The following is a 15366-nucleotide window of genomic DNA, read 5'->3' as shown; positions in this document are numbered from 1 at the left end:
AGACAGCATCAGGTCAAAAATAAAAAAAAAAAAAGCTGCTATGCCTCGACCCCGGCCACTTCATCATGTCCCCATGAACCTGAAAGCGATTGCTTACTTTTAGAGGTTTTATCAGAGAGGCGTACTTTCCCATCTGTGCACAATACAGTAAGTTGACATGATTTGTTTTCACTTTAGCACACAGGTGGAAATTGAAAGAGTTTCTACAGCACTTTCTTTGAGTGCCACAATTCGAGGATAATGAAATTATTGACGTTTCATTCCACTGTTCCCAGAACAAATTTAAGAATTTTTCTGTTATACAAAAAATAAATAAAGAATGCCTCATGCATAATGGTAAATTTCCATTGTGGATACACAGGAATTCAAACTACAAGGAATTAATTTGAAACCTCTTCCCCAATTGTAGATTAGAAATTAAGAAAAACAACAAATATATAGTACTCAAAAACACTGTCATCTAAAACATAACAAATGCATAGATGATTGAATACTTGAAATCTTTAGTTGGATACTTCAGGAAGAGCAGACATTCAGACAATTTTTCTTACCCCTGCAATTTCAAAATCTATTTATTAAAATCTATTTATTAAAATCTCTAGGTAATCTATGACAAAAATGTTATAAAACTTTACTTTTCTCAGTGATTAGGTATAAATATTCACAGTTAGAAATTCAATTTTTACCTCTTTGATGTTATTTCAATTATATAAAGAATGTAAGTATTTCAGGCTTTCTTATGGATGTAAACTACATACAAAATATTACTGAAGGGCAATATTGTTCTCTTAGACTAGTAGATCAGAATTTGCTTCCCTACCTTACCTTTCAGAAGATTCTACTTCCTTTATTCTAAGAAACTATTTTCATATAAATAAATTTATATTTATAATTTATAATTATATAAACTATTGTTCTTTCAATGGCAAGAATTGTGGGTCAGTGGGTTAATCCAACAATTGCAACACCAGCATCCCACATTAGAGCACTTGTCAGGTCCTTGCTACTCCACTTCTGATTCAGCTTCCTGATAACACACCTACAAAGGCAGAGGATGGTGTCCCAAATACTTGACTCCTGGCTTCAGGCTGGTCCAGCCCTGTACAAGATTCTCTCTGTCTCTCTCTCTGTCTCTCTGTCTCTCTGTCTCTCTCTCTCACCACTCATTGCACTGTACTTCAAGTGAAAAACAAAGAAAATTTTAATAAGTCAAAATAGTCTTTTCCATTGCAGGATACAATATCCTTGCAGCTGATAGCTACACAGCAAAACTTTACCCTTTGACAATGATGGAGAAAAGAATATTCTTGGCATTGGTAGTTTGTTAAGAACTATTTTCACATAAATAAAAACATATAAATGTTTCTTGAAGTGTGTTTACAAAAGTATCTAACAAGGAAAAGATTTTTCTGACATTCAAGGTCTTCATTGTAAAGCAATTTAAGGCTTGAAGAATAGAAGAGTAGTAGAGAAACTCCATCAGAGTTTCTCTGATGGAGAAGAACTGGGGCAAAAAATTTATACTAAGGTCATTATTGTAGAAAAGTATCACAATGAATACACTGAATGCAAGGTATGAATGAGGGAACTAACATTTCTTTACTTCATTTACAAATACATTATGTGGGTTTATTTCTAAATAAAGAAATAGATTGATAGTTGCATAAATATATATAACTATATACACAAATTATACTCATATTTCTCTAGGAGTTAAAATCTAGTTTCCAGTTGAAATCCACATATTTCACCAAATAACAAGAAACAAATCCTACTTATACAAGCAAAACACATTATTATTATTTTATGTTTATTTCAAAATGCAAGCTTATTTTGTGTTATATTCCCTAAATACAAGCTAGATTCAGACAACAATATATAAGGAAAATCATCTTGTCAGTTACTCTACATAACATGCCTGAATCTAATTACCATCTGTACAACTCTCCATCCCTATAATAATACATATAGGGTACTTTCAAGAACACACTTGTATTTCTTAGATGATTGATTAGAAAAGACAAATCTCAAGTTATGGAATAAGGGCTATGTACAGTATAATCAAAACAGTATATACATATATGTGCTGTGTGTATATGTTTAGGTATTATAGACACTTAGGCAGCATACTACCTATAAAGCATGTTTTAAAATAATGTGTCTTACATGGAAATTATAACTATTGATATTGATATGCAATAGAATAGATTAGACAAATCGGAATAAGATTTGAACATAATGACAACAGTAAACAGATCATCAAGCATGCAGAGGAATAATTAATAGCCAAGCCTAGGTGCTCTGCTCTGTTCCTGTTCTCATTGCCATGCTATTGAACACAGCAGGCATGCTTCCACTTAAAGTCACTACACTTAGCTCTTCCTTCTCCCTGGAATATTCTCCACTGAATAGATGCAAATCTTTCTTTTTATATCTTTCAGATTTGGTTTGGTTTTCAACCTGCCAGTAAAAATTGCATATTGCAGCTCTAAAACCTCAATTTGTTCAGCTCTCTTAACTTGCTTTAAGTTTATTGTTGTGTTGTGATGAAGACAACAGGTTTGATGTGATTGTGTTTTTTTTTTTAATCTAAACCACTTGTGATTCTCCAACATGCAACTACATAAGTTACTTATTATATATTATACTTATTACCCATTTTTCACCTACCAGAATGTAGATAAATATATTTTTATAAAATCCTAATCCCTTTAAAATGTTCTGAAATATATCTACTATAGAACTCTCAGCTGAAAGTCAGACATCTCAGTATTCACACTAAGTTGTCATCTTACCTTCTTGTTGTGAACCTTAAGGATGAAAGAGTTAAAATTTAATAAAAGGGAGCATCTTTCAGATGTAACTCTGAAATATTCTCACTTGTATAAAGCTCATGATCTACAATTGCTCTGATATAATACTATGTTCCCTGGCTACATCTGAGTTTGTTTTACTGTCACACAATTTCATGCCTGTTTTTCCTACCCTTCCATGAAAACAGGACATCTTCATGATCTGAGGCTGAGGGACTTAAGACACGGAGATGATGTTGTCATTTGGTAGCTGGGTTCAGATTCTTGTCTCTGATGCAAGAAAAGTTTTTGAGGATGAGATGTAGAAAAAGGTCAGCAGAGAGGCAGCAGTACATATTCAAGAACAAGTGTGGTCATGTCCAGGAGAGCTGCACTCCACCAAGTTCAAGTTCAGTCCCATCCTCACATGGACTGAGGGCTTAGGGCAGGGCTCAACTGAGTATTCAGAGAAGGTGGAGTTTGCAGCAGGGCTTCAGGGCCACTTGGAAGAGTCATGGTGTCAGGTCCATGATGTCAGTGGGTGTGCCAGCCTTGATAATTTTATTATGATGCCCTTATAATGAACTAACGGTCCTTGCAGGATTCAGTCAGCTGGGATGGTGGCTATTTTCAGCTGGTGCTTGTTCTGAGCAGCAAAATGGTAGAAGCTGCAATTTTCTGCGGCACAGAGGAGGGGTTAATATGAGAGCTGCAGGCAGGGCTGTAAGCACAGGCAAAGTCGAGGGGAGGGACTGGAGACCCCATCTCCTTGCCAGCTACCTCCTTACCTGTGTCATTATATCATACTTTTTGAAAATGTAAATTCACTGCATTCCTGTAATTAAAAGTAACACCTCACACTTTTCCAGGACTTTATCTCCTTAGGTCATCGCAAGATGGATTCAGCGAACATCAGTCTTCATTTTCAGATGAGGAAACAAGGGTTTTGAATAAATTAAGTTCGCCAATTTAATTTCCTTTGGGTAAACTCCCAGAGTGGGATGGCTGGGTCATGTGGTAGGGCTATGTTCAGATTTCCAAGGAATCTCCAAACTGTCTTCCATAGTGGCTTTACCAGTTTGCATTCCCACCAACAGTGGATTACTGTGACTTTTTTTTTTTTTTTGACAGCAAAGTTAGACAGTGAGAGAGAGAGAGAGAGAGAGAGACAGAGAGAAAGGTCTTCCCTTTCTGTTGGTTCACCTCCCAAATGGCCACTACGGCCAGCGCTGCGCTGATCCGAAGCCAGGAGCCAGGTGCTTCTTCCTGGTCTTCCATGCGGGTGCAGGGCCCAAGTACTTGGGCCATCCTCCACTGCCTTCCTGGGCCACAGCAGAGAGCTGGACTGGAGGAGGAGCAACCAGGACAGAACCGGTGCCCCAACCGGGACTAGAACCTGGAGTGCTGGTGCCGCAGGTGGAGGATTAGCCTAGTGAGCAGTGGCGCCGGCGCCTTTTTCCCCACATCCTCGCCAGCATCTGTTGTTAGTTCATTTCTGTATGTAAACTATTCTAACTGGGGTGAGATGAAACCTCATTGTGGTTTTGATTTCCATTTCCTTGATGGCTAGTGCTCTTGAACATTTTTTCATGTGTCTGTTGGCCGTTTGGATTTCTTCTTTTAAAAATGTCTATTTAGGTCCTTGGCCCATCTCTTAAACGGGTTGTTTATTTTGTTGTTGTGGAGTTTCTTGATCTCTTTGTAGATTCTGGTTATTAATCCTTTATTGGTTGCAGAATTTGCAAATATTTTTCCCATTCTGTCAGTTGCCTCTTCAGTTTCCTGATTGTTTCTTTTGCAGTACAGAAACTTCTTAATTTGGTGTAATTCCAATTGTTAATTCTGGGTTTGACTGCCTGTGCCTCTGGGGTCTTTTCCAATAAGTCTTTGCCTGTGCCTATATCTTGCAGGGTAGAATGGGCCATCAAAGAAGGAGGCACCTTTCTCTGAAGGGAAGAGAGAACTTCCACTTTGACTATGGCCTTGTCTAAACAAGGTTGGAGTTTGTGAACTCAAGAGGCTTCCATGGCCTTGGCAGCTTATGACAAGAGCTTTGGGTGATTACTGACGTCATACACGACAGTGTCAATTGTTAAATCAACAATGGGAGTCACTGTGCACTTACTCCCCATGTAGGATCTCTGTCCTTAATGTGTTGTATGATGTGAATTAACGGTAAAACTAGTATTCAATCAGTACTTTATATTTTGTGTGTCTGTGTGGGTGCAATCTGTTGAAATCTTCACTTAGTATATACTAAGATGATCTTCTGTATATAAAGATAATTAAAAATGAATCTTAATGAAGAATGGGATGGGAGAGGGAGTAGGAGATGGGATGGTTTGGGGTGGGAGGGTGGTTATGGGGGGAAAAACTGCTATAATCCAGAAGTTGTACTTTCAAAATTTATATTTATTGAATAAAAGTTTAAAAATAAATAAACAAATAAATTAGATTGGCTAGGCCTAAAAAAATAAATTAATTAATTAAGTAAGTAAGTTTCCTGAGGTCAAATTTCTAGTAAGTGAAAGAACTGGGAGTATAATATGCTTCTGACTTCTAATCCAACACTGTGTTTGCTAAATCATTCTGCTGCTACCTTTACCTCAAAGCCCAAGTCAAAGAAATTCTGATTTACTGAGAGCACTGATACCAATTTGAGGAGGGCAACCAGAGCCACCACTCATTCCAATTCGTTTCTAGTTTGTTCTTCCACCTTTCCTCTTCTGCTTTAAAAATCATCATTCTTTTCAATAATAATGATAACCAAGATTTACTGAGAACCTACTCTTGCCAATCATTAGGCTAGATATTGCATATGCACTATCTCATTTAAGGGAGAGAGAGAAACAAGGAGAGGGAGAGGGAGAAAGAGAGAGATTGTATTTGTTCTAGGAATTCTATTAAATCTGATGGTTGGGAAGGTTTGCTATTCATACTCTTTCTTAATAGGTAGCAAATTTGCTAGCTATTAAGAAAGATTGAAATTATTCCCTACACTTGTACTCAGAACAAAATTTCTTACGCCTAACAACAGCAAAAGACACCATTCACGTCCCTTGCTCCACAAACCTCTTAAAGTTTCAAGGGAATGTCTGGTCATTAAACAATAACCCAGGGGCATTGGCAACATTTTACTAAACCTTTTCATATCACTCACTCTTGGCATGGATCAATGTGGTTTATGGCAGCTATTCTCTGTCCTGGTGAAATGCCCTGTACCAGCAAGAGTAAAGATTTTGTGCCTAGCCTCATCTTAAAACCTGTAACCCACGTTCAATTTGCTGGTCCAACCCCCTGCTATACATGACACATACATTCCAAAAGGAATTGCTTCTTCCTGAACATTAAAATCTTGCTGTCATGCTTTATTTTCTCAAAAACTTCTTCTAATATCCTCAAGTAAGACTGGGAATTCTTTTGCAAGAAACAGGCAACTAGTTATTAGCCAGTTATCATAAATCACAGGAAAAATGGTTAATTTATCTCAGACAAGCCCAAGAGTATTAGAAGATTTATCTCAACCAGGTGGAACTGGCTCCCAAAGACACATGCCCCAGAAGTCACCTCAATCATCTCTTCCCAGAGTGTCACGAGTGGGATGGGCAATGTTTCTTGCAGTCTTTGCAATATGAAAAGGAACTAGAGGAAGAAAATGAACTAACTAAATAAAACAGAAGTCTATGAAGCCAAGTACACTATAAAAAAAGATAATAAAGTTTTTATTTCTTTTTTAATAATAATTTTTAATTTTTTAAATTAGCATGTATGTGTACAGATTGAAGATTAAATAAATCTAAAGCATAAAATTTTCACAGTTTATCATCTTTAAAGCTAAGATTATAGTGATACATAAAATAAAGTGAGTCGAAAAACAAGGGGTAGGGAGCCAAGATGGCGGAATAGTGAGCGCACCGATAGTCCGGGAAAATTTAGTTTAATAAAAGTGGAGTTATGGTAGCCTCAGAAAAAGGATCAGGAAAAAATTTCAGAGGAAACTCTTCTGGATCTAGTGGCTGTGACTCGGAGGACCTACTGGGAGAACAAGGTTGCCCACCGCGCAGAAGCCGAGCCACAGGAGCCGCAGGGTCTGCACGCCAGTGCAGGAAGGGGAGTGGATGTCACACAGACACCAGCGAGGAGAGTTGGGACGCCCAGGGCTCCAAGTCCACACATCGGCGCTGGAAGGGGAGGTGAGCTCAATAACCTGAGACATTGGCAGGGAAACGGTGGTCAGAATCTAGAGGGGAGCAGGAAAGTGCACCAGACTGACGACAGGAAAGAAGGAAAAAAAGGTGGGGGGTTTCTCTCTCTGCCAACCTTGCAAAGGTTGCAAAGCTGCAAGGCTTGCAAGAGTTTGCAAGAGTTTGCAAGAGACAAAGAGCAGGCCCCCTCTCTGGATTTACATAACAACGGGGAGACATAAGGAACTGAGTCACTACAATTCAGTAGCCTAGGCAACCAGTGGGAGTCCAGAGGAGAAACAGAGCCTGCACAGACTCTTTGGGTAGAAGCCAGAGATTGGAAGCTAAATACCATCAATTCTGCACAGCCATGCAGTGCGATATTACTTACCCCCTGAATAAATAAAATAAATAAATAAATAAATAAATAAATAAAAGAGAGAGATTTACCACGCATAACCTGAGGGTGTCACCTTTGCACACCCATAACCTGGATAAACCAAGCAGAGCTGTCATGCCACACCCATCTCAAGCCTCCAAGGCTCCTCCAACAGCAGGCAGTCCACTTAACACCGACATAGTATAAAATAAAAAAAAAAATTAAAAAAAAAAAACGCACAGTGATGAAAGAAGAATTAACTATGCCAAGCAACAAACACAGAAATCGAGGGAACAAGATCAACGATGACACTATGATGCCTCCAAATAAACAAAACACCCCAAGCCAAGATTATGAAGATGATGAGATAGAAGAAATGCAAGATACGGATTTCAAAACATTTATGATAAGAACATTTAGAAGTTTTCAAAAGCAAATCCTTGAACTACAGAAATCCTTATTGGACAGGATTGAAAATCTCTCTCGTGAAAATGAAATTTTAAGGAAGAATCAAAATGAAACGCAGAAACTAGTAGAACAGGAAAGCGTGATAGTGAAGAGAAATCAAAATGAAATGAAGAGCTCAATAGATCAAATTACAAACACATTAGAAAGCCTTAAAAACAGAATGGGTGAAGCAGAAGAGAGAATATCGGACTTAGAAGATAGAGTACAGGAAAACATACAGTCAAACCAAAGAAAAGAAGAGGAAATTAGAAATCTAAAAAATATTGTTGGGAATCTACAGGATACTATTAAAAAACCAACATTCGAGTTCTAGGAGTTCCTGAAGGCATGGAGAGAAAGGATTAGAAGGCCTTTTTAGTGAGATACTAGCAGAGAAATTTCCAGGTTTGGAGAAGGACAGAGACACCCTAGTACAGGAAGCTCATAGAACCCCCAGTAAACATGACCAAAAGAGATCCTCACCACGACACGTGGTAATTAAACTTACCACAGTGAAACATAAAGAAAAGATCCTAAAATGTGCAAGAGAGAAACGTCAGATTACTCTCAGAGGATCTCCAATTAGACTCACAGCAGACTTCTCATCAGAAACACTACAGGCTAGGAGGGAATGGCGAGACATAGCACAGGTGCTAAGAGAGAAAAATTGCCAGCCCAGAATATTATATCCTGCTAAGCTCTCATTTGTGAATGAAGGTGAAATAAAGACCTTTCATAGCAAACAGAAATTGAAAGACTTTGTGGCCACTCGTTCGGCCCTGCAAAAGATACTTAAAGATGTGCTACACTCAGAAACACAGAAACACGGCCATCAATATGAAAGAAGGTAAAGGAAGAAAATCTACCAGTAAAAGAGCATGGGAAGCTCAAAGTATATACCAGAAAATATCTCCGGGAAAATGGCAGGGCAAAGTCACTACATATCAATAGTCACATTAAACATTAATGGTCTTAATTCTTCAGTTAAAAGACACCGATTGGCTGATTGGCTCAAGGAACACAACCCAACTATTTGTTGCCTACAAGAAACATATCTCTCTAACAAAGATGCATGCAGACTGAAAGTGAAAGGTTGGAAAAAGATATTCCATGCCAACAGAAACCAAAAAAAAGCAGGTGTAGCCATATTAATATCAGAAAAAATAAACTTTAATACAAAAACTGTTAAGAGAGACAAAGAGGGACACTACATAATGATTAAGGGTTCAATTCAACAGGAAGATGTAACTATTATAAATGTATATGCACCTAATTACAGGGCACCGGTCTATTTAAAAGATGTTAAGGGACTTAAAGGGACTTAAAGGGACTTAAAGGGAGATTTAGATTCCAATACAACAGTACTGGGGGACTTCAATACTCCACCCTCAGAAATAGACAGATCATCCGGACAGAAGATCAATAAGGAAACAGCAGATTTAATCGACACTATTGCCCAAATGGATCTAACAGATATCTACAGAACTTTCAATCCTACATCTAAAGACTTCACATTCTTCTCAGCAGTGCATGGAACCTTCTCTAGGATTGATCACATACTAGGCCATAAAGCAAGTCTCAGCAAATTTAAAAGAATTAGAATCATACCATGCAGCTTCTCAGACCACAGCGGAATGAAGCTGGAAATTAACAACTCAGGAAACCCTAGAAAGTATGCAAACACATGGAGACTGAACAACATGCTCCTGAATGAACACTGGGTCATTCAAGAAATCAAAAGAGAAATCAAAAACTTTCTGGAAGTAAATGAGGATAACAACACAACATATCAAAACTTATGGGATACAGCAAAAGCAGTATTGAGAGGCAAATTTATAGCAATAGGTGCCTATATCAAGAAATTGGAAAGGTACCAAATAAATTAGCTTTCAGCTCATCTCAAGGACCTAGAAAAACTACAGCAAACCAAACCCAAATCTAGTAGGAGAAGAGAAAAATTTTCTGGAAGTAAATGAGGATAACAGCACAACATACCAAAACTTATGGGATATAGTAAAAGCAGTGTTAAGAGGAAAGTTTATATCAATAGGTGTCTACATCAAGAAATTGGAAAGGCACCAAATAGATGAGCTTTCAATTCACCTCAAGGATTTAGAAAACCTACAGCAAACCAGACCCAAATCTAGTAGGAGAAGAGAAATAATTAAAATCAGAGAAGAAATTAACAGGATTGAATCCAAAAAAAAACACTACAAAAAATCAGCCAAACGAGGAGCTGTTTTTTTGAAAAAATAAACAAAATTGACACCCCATTGGCCCAACTAACTAAAAAAAGAAGAGAAAAGACCCAAATCAATAAAATCAGAGATGAAAAAGGAAACGTAACAACAGACACCACAGAAATAAAAAGAATCATCAGAAATTACTACAAGGACTTGTATGCCAGCAAACAGGAAAATCAATCAGAAATGGATAGATTCCTGGACACATGCAATCTACCGAAATGGAACCCTGAAGACATAGAAAACCTAAATAGACCCATAACTGAAACAGAAATTGAAACAGTAATAAAGGCCCTCCCAACAAAGAAAAGCCCAGGACCAGATGGATTCACTGCTGAATTCTACCAGACATTTAAAGAAGAACTAATCCCATTTCTTCTCAAACTATTCAGAACAATCGAAAAAGAGGGAATCCTCCCAAATTCTTTCTATGAAGCCAGCATCACCTTAAACCCTAAGCCAGAGAAAGATGTAGCACTGAAAGAAAATTATAGACCTATATCCCTGATGAACATAGATACAAAAATCCTCAATAAAATTCTCGCCAATAGAATACAACAACACATCAGAAAAATCATCCACCCAAACCAAGTGGAATTCATCCCTGGTATGCAGGGATGGTTCAACATTCACAAATCAATTAATGTGATTCACCACATTAACAGACTGCAAAAGAAAAACCATATGATTATCTCAATTGATGCAGAGAAAGCATTCGATAAAATTCAACACCCTTTCATGATGAAAACTCTAAGCAAATTGGGTATAGAAGGAACATTCCTCAATATAATCAAAGCAATTTATGAAAAGCCCACAGCCAGCATCCTATTGAATGGGGAAAAGTTGGAAGCATTTCCACTGAGATCTGGCACCAGACAGGGATGCCCACTCTCACCAATGCTATTTAACATAGTTCTGGAAGTTTTAGCCAGAGCCATCAGACAAGAAAAAGAAATTAAAGGAATACAAACTGAGAAGGAAGAAGTCAAACTATCCCTCTTTGCAGACGATATGATTATTTACTTAGAGGATCCAAAGAACTCTATTAAGAGACTATTGGAACTCATAGAGGAGTTTGGCAAAGTGGCAGGATATAAAATCAATGCACAAAAATCAACAGCCTTTGTATACACAAGCAATGCCACGGCTGAGAAAGAACTGCTAAGATCAATCCTATTCACAATAGCTACAAAAACAATCAAATATCTTGGAATAAACTTAACCAAGGACGTTAAAGATCTCTACAATGTGAATTATAAATCTTAAAGAAAGAAATAGAAGAGGATACCAAAAAAAGGAAAAATCTTGCATGCTCATGGATTGGAAGAATCAACATCATCAAAATGTCCATTCTCCCAAAAGCAATTTATAGATTCAATGCAATTCCAATCAGGATACCAAAGACATTCTTCTCAGATCTAGAAAAAATGATGCTGAAATTCATATGGAGGCAAAAGAGACCTCGAATAGCTAAAGCAATCTTGTACAACAAAAACAAAGCCAAAGGCATCTAAACACCAGATTTCAGGACATATTACAGGGCAGTTGTCATCAAAACAGCATGGTACTGGTAGAGAAACAGATGGATAGACCAATGGAACAGAATTGAAACACCAGAAATCAACCCAAACATCTACAGCCAACTTATATTTGATCAAGGATCTAAAACCAGTTCCTGGAGCAAGGACAGTCTATTCAATAAATGGTGCTGGGAAAACTGGATTTCCACATGCAGAAGCATGAAGCAAGACCCCTACCTTACACCTTACACAAAAATCCACTCAACATGGATTAAAGACCTAAATCTACGACCTCATACCATCAAGTTATTAGAGAACATTGGAGAAACCCTTCAGATATTGGCACAGGCAAAGAATTTCTGGAAAAGACCCGGGAGGCACAGGCAGTCAAAGCCAAAATCAACTATTGGGATTGCATCAAATTGAGAAGTTTCTGTACTGCAAAAGAAACAGTCAGGAGAGTGAAGAGACAACCGACAGAATGGGAAAAAATATTTGCAAACTATGCAACAGATAAAGGGTTACTAACCAGAATCTACAAAGAGATCAAGAAACTCCACAAAAACAAAACAAACAACCCACTTAAGAGATGGGCCAAGGACCTCAATAGACATTTTTCAAAAGAGGAAATCCAAATGGCCAACAGACACATGAAAAAATGTTCAAGATCACTAGCAATCAGGGAAATGCAAATCAAAACCACAATGAGGTTTCACCTCACCCCGGTTAGAATGGCTCACATACAGAAATCTACCAACAACAGATGCTGGCGAGGATGTGGGGAAAAAGGGACACTAACCCACTGTTGGTGGGAATGCAAACTGGTCAAGCCACTATGGAAGTCAGTCTGGAGATTCCTCAGAAACCTGAAGATAACCCTACCGTTCGACCCAGCCATCCCACTCCTTGGAATTTACCCAGAGGAATTTAAATTGGCAAACAAAAAAGTGGTCTGCACCCTAATGTTTATTGCAGCACAATTCACAATAGCCAAGACCTGGAACCAACCTAAATGCCCATCAATGGTAGACTGGATAAAGAAATTATGGGATATGTACTCTTTAGAATACTATACCACAGTAAGAAACAATGAAATCCAGTCATTTGCAAAAAAATGGAGGAATCTGGAACACATCATGCTGAGTGAAATAAGCCAGTCCCAAAGGGACAAATACCATATGTTCTCCCTGATCGGTGACAGCTGACTGAACACCAAAAAGGAAACCTGTTGAAGTGAAATGGACACTATGGGAAACGGTGACTTGATCAGCATAGCCCTGACTGTTAATGAACAACTTAATACATTATCCCTCTTAGTAGTTTTTTTTTTTTTTTTTTGTCTGTTCTGTCGCTCCCCGTCTTCGTGGAGGAACGACACAGGACCCTGCGCTGTTCTTTTGTCTGCTCTGCCCTCCCGGGTTTGTTGCTGGTTCTTCCCGGGTGGGCTACCAACCCTTCCACCTCCGTGGAAGGGCGGTTCCCCCTGCCACATTCCCCACTTCCGCAGGGGAGCAGCACACTGCCGGCCGGCTCTCTCGGGGGCTGCACAGGTGTTCCCTCAGATGTTCCCCTTAGATGTTCCTGGTGCATGCCGTCTCTCTCCTCCTTTATAGTCCTCCTCCGCCAATCCTAACTCGGCTGCCCACACACTGAGTACGCTGCTCTCCTCCAATCAGGAGCAGGATCAGCTCCTGGAGGTCATCACTCAAGTTGGCAAGAGGCAGCTGCGTAGAAGCTGTTTTCTCCTCTCCCAGCGCCATATTGTGGGAGAGCAGATGCATAGAATAAGTCTTAATTCCAGTAACTTAGTCCAGTCCGGGTTGCTCCCCACATGTTCTACTTAATATGACTGGGTTAATTCTGTAATTAATACACAGTTATTCTTAAGTGTTGAAATTTAACTGAAATGTGAGCCCTGTTAAACATAAGAGTGGGAATAAGAGAGGGAAGAGATGTACAATTTGGGACATGCTCAAGCTGACTTGCCCCAAATGGTAGAGTTAGAAACATACCAGGGGATTCCAATTCAATCCCATCAAGGTGGCATGTACCAATGCCATCTCACTATTCCAAGTGATCAATTTCAGTTCACAGTTGATCATAATGAAAGGACTAAGAGTCAAAGGGAGCACATAAACAAGTCTAGTACCTGCTAATACTAACTGATAGAATAAATACAGGGGAGAACGATCCAACATGGGAAGCAAGATACTCAGCAGACTCATAGAATGGCAGATGTCCTAAATAGCACTCTGGCCTCAGAATCAGCCCTAAAGGCATTCGGATCTGGCTGAAAAGCCCAGGAGAGTATTTCAGGCATGGAAAGCCAAGACACTCTGGGGGAAAAAAAAAAAAAAACCTAAATGAAAGATCTCTGTGAGTGAGATCCCAGTGGAAAGAACAGGTCTTCAAAGAAGGAGGTACCTTTCTCTGAAGGGAGGAGAGAACCTCCACTTTGACTATGACCTTGTCTAAACAAGATAAGAATCGGAGAACTCAGAGGGCTTCCATAGCCTTGGAAACTCATGACTGGAGCATAGGGAGATTACTGATGCCATAGACAGGAGTGTCAATTTGTAAAGTCAACAACAGGAGTCACTGTGCACTTACTCCTCATGTAGGATCTCTGTCCTTAATGTGCTGTACATTGAGATTTAATGCTATAACGAGTACTCAAACAGTATATTTCACTTTGTGTTTCTATGGGGGTGCAAACTGTTGAAATCTTTACTTAATGTATACTAAACTGAACTTCTGTAAAAAAAAATTATCAATTCCCAACTTGACTCTCACTGGGATTAAACATGACAATAGGTCTGATCTGATTTCATCATCATTTAAAAAATCATCTATTATTTTTCACTTTATGTTTCTGTGTGGGAGCAAACTGTTGAAATCTTTACTTAATGTATACTAAACTGATCTTCTGTATATTAAGATAATCAAAAATGAATCTTGATGTGAATGGAAGGGGAGAGGGAGTGGGAAAGGGGAGGGTTGCGGGTGGGAGGGATGTTATGGGGGGGAAGCCATTGTAATCCATAAGCCGTACTTTGGAAATTTATATTCATTAAATAAAAGTTTAAAAAAATAATAAAATAAAATAAAATAAAATAAAGTGAGTCATACAAATAATGAGATCGTGTATGTTACTATTATCTTATAAATAAGAAAAATAATTATTTGATTTACTAAATTATTTTGAGGTTTCACTTAGCATGAAAAGAAAATTTTTAATATCATACATATCATAAATTGACTTAGAAAAATGCAAACACTATATAATATAGGAAAAATAATCAATATACTAAAACTGGTGTGAGTAAACTGAAGGTATTAGGGCAAAAAACAAAACCCTGGGGAGGTAAGTAATCATTTAACATTTGCAGTCCAAGTGAGAGGGTTAATTCTACATATTGAAGCTTCAAAATGTGTTTATAATGATTATATTATTTCAGAAACACCAAATGTATGAATCTTACACTTTACATATATATATATATATATATATATATATGTATCAGATAAAATGTAAATATCACGTGTAATTGTCCATACAATTCCTGTCTTAAAAGTTGAATAGAGGTCAGGACAAAACTCATTGATGAGAAATCTCAAGATAAATAAAAAAATTTTCCTGTTATAATAAATATCACTGGTACCAATATCACTAGAGTTCATGCAACACCTATTATATGTTCTGACCTAGGTGTCACCAAGGGGATATGCTCATTCGGACAACTACCTCTAGAAGTCAGCAAGGCAATTTTTGGAGATTCCATATGACTCCAGGGACATGGT

The sequence above is a fragment of the Oryctolagus cuniculus genome, chromosome 3 (genome assembly GCF_051225735.1).
Source record: "Oryctolagus cuniculus isolate XC-2025 breed Fujian yellow rabbit chromosome 3, ASM5122573v1, whole genome shotgun sequence".
NCBI classification, from domain to species: Eukaryota; Metazoa; Chordata; class Mammalia; order Lagomorpha; family Leporidae; genus Oryctolagus; species Oryctolagus cuniculus.
The sequence above is the reverse complement of the archived record's forward strand: the minus strand, read 5'-3'. Positions refer to the sequence as shown.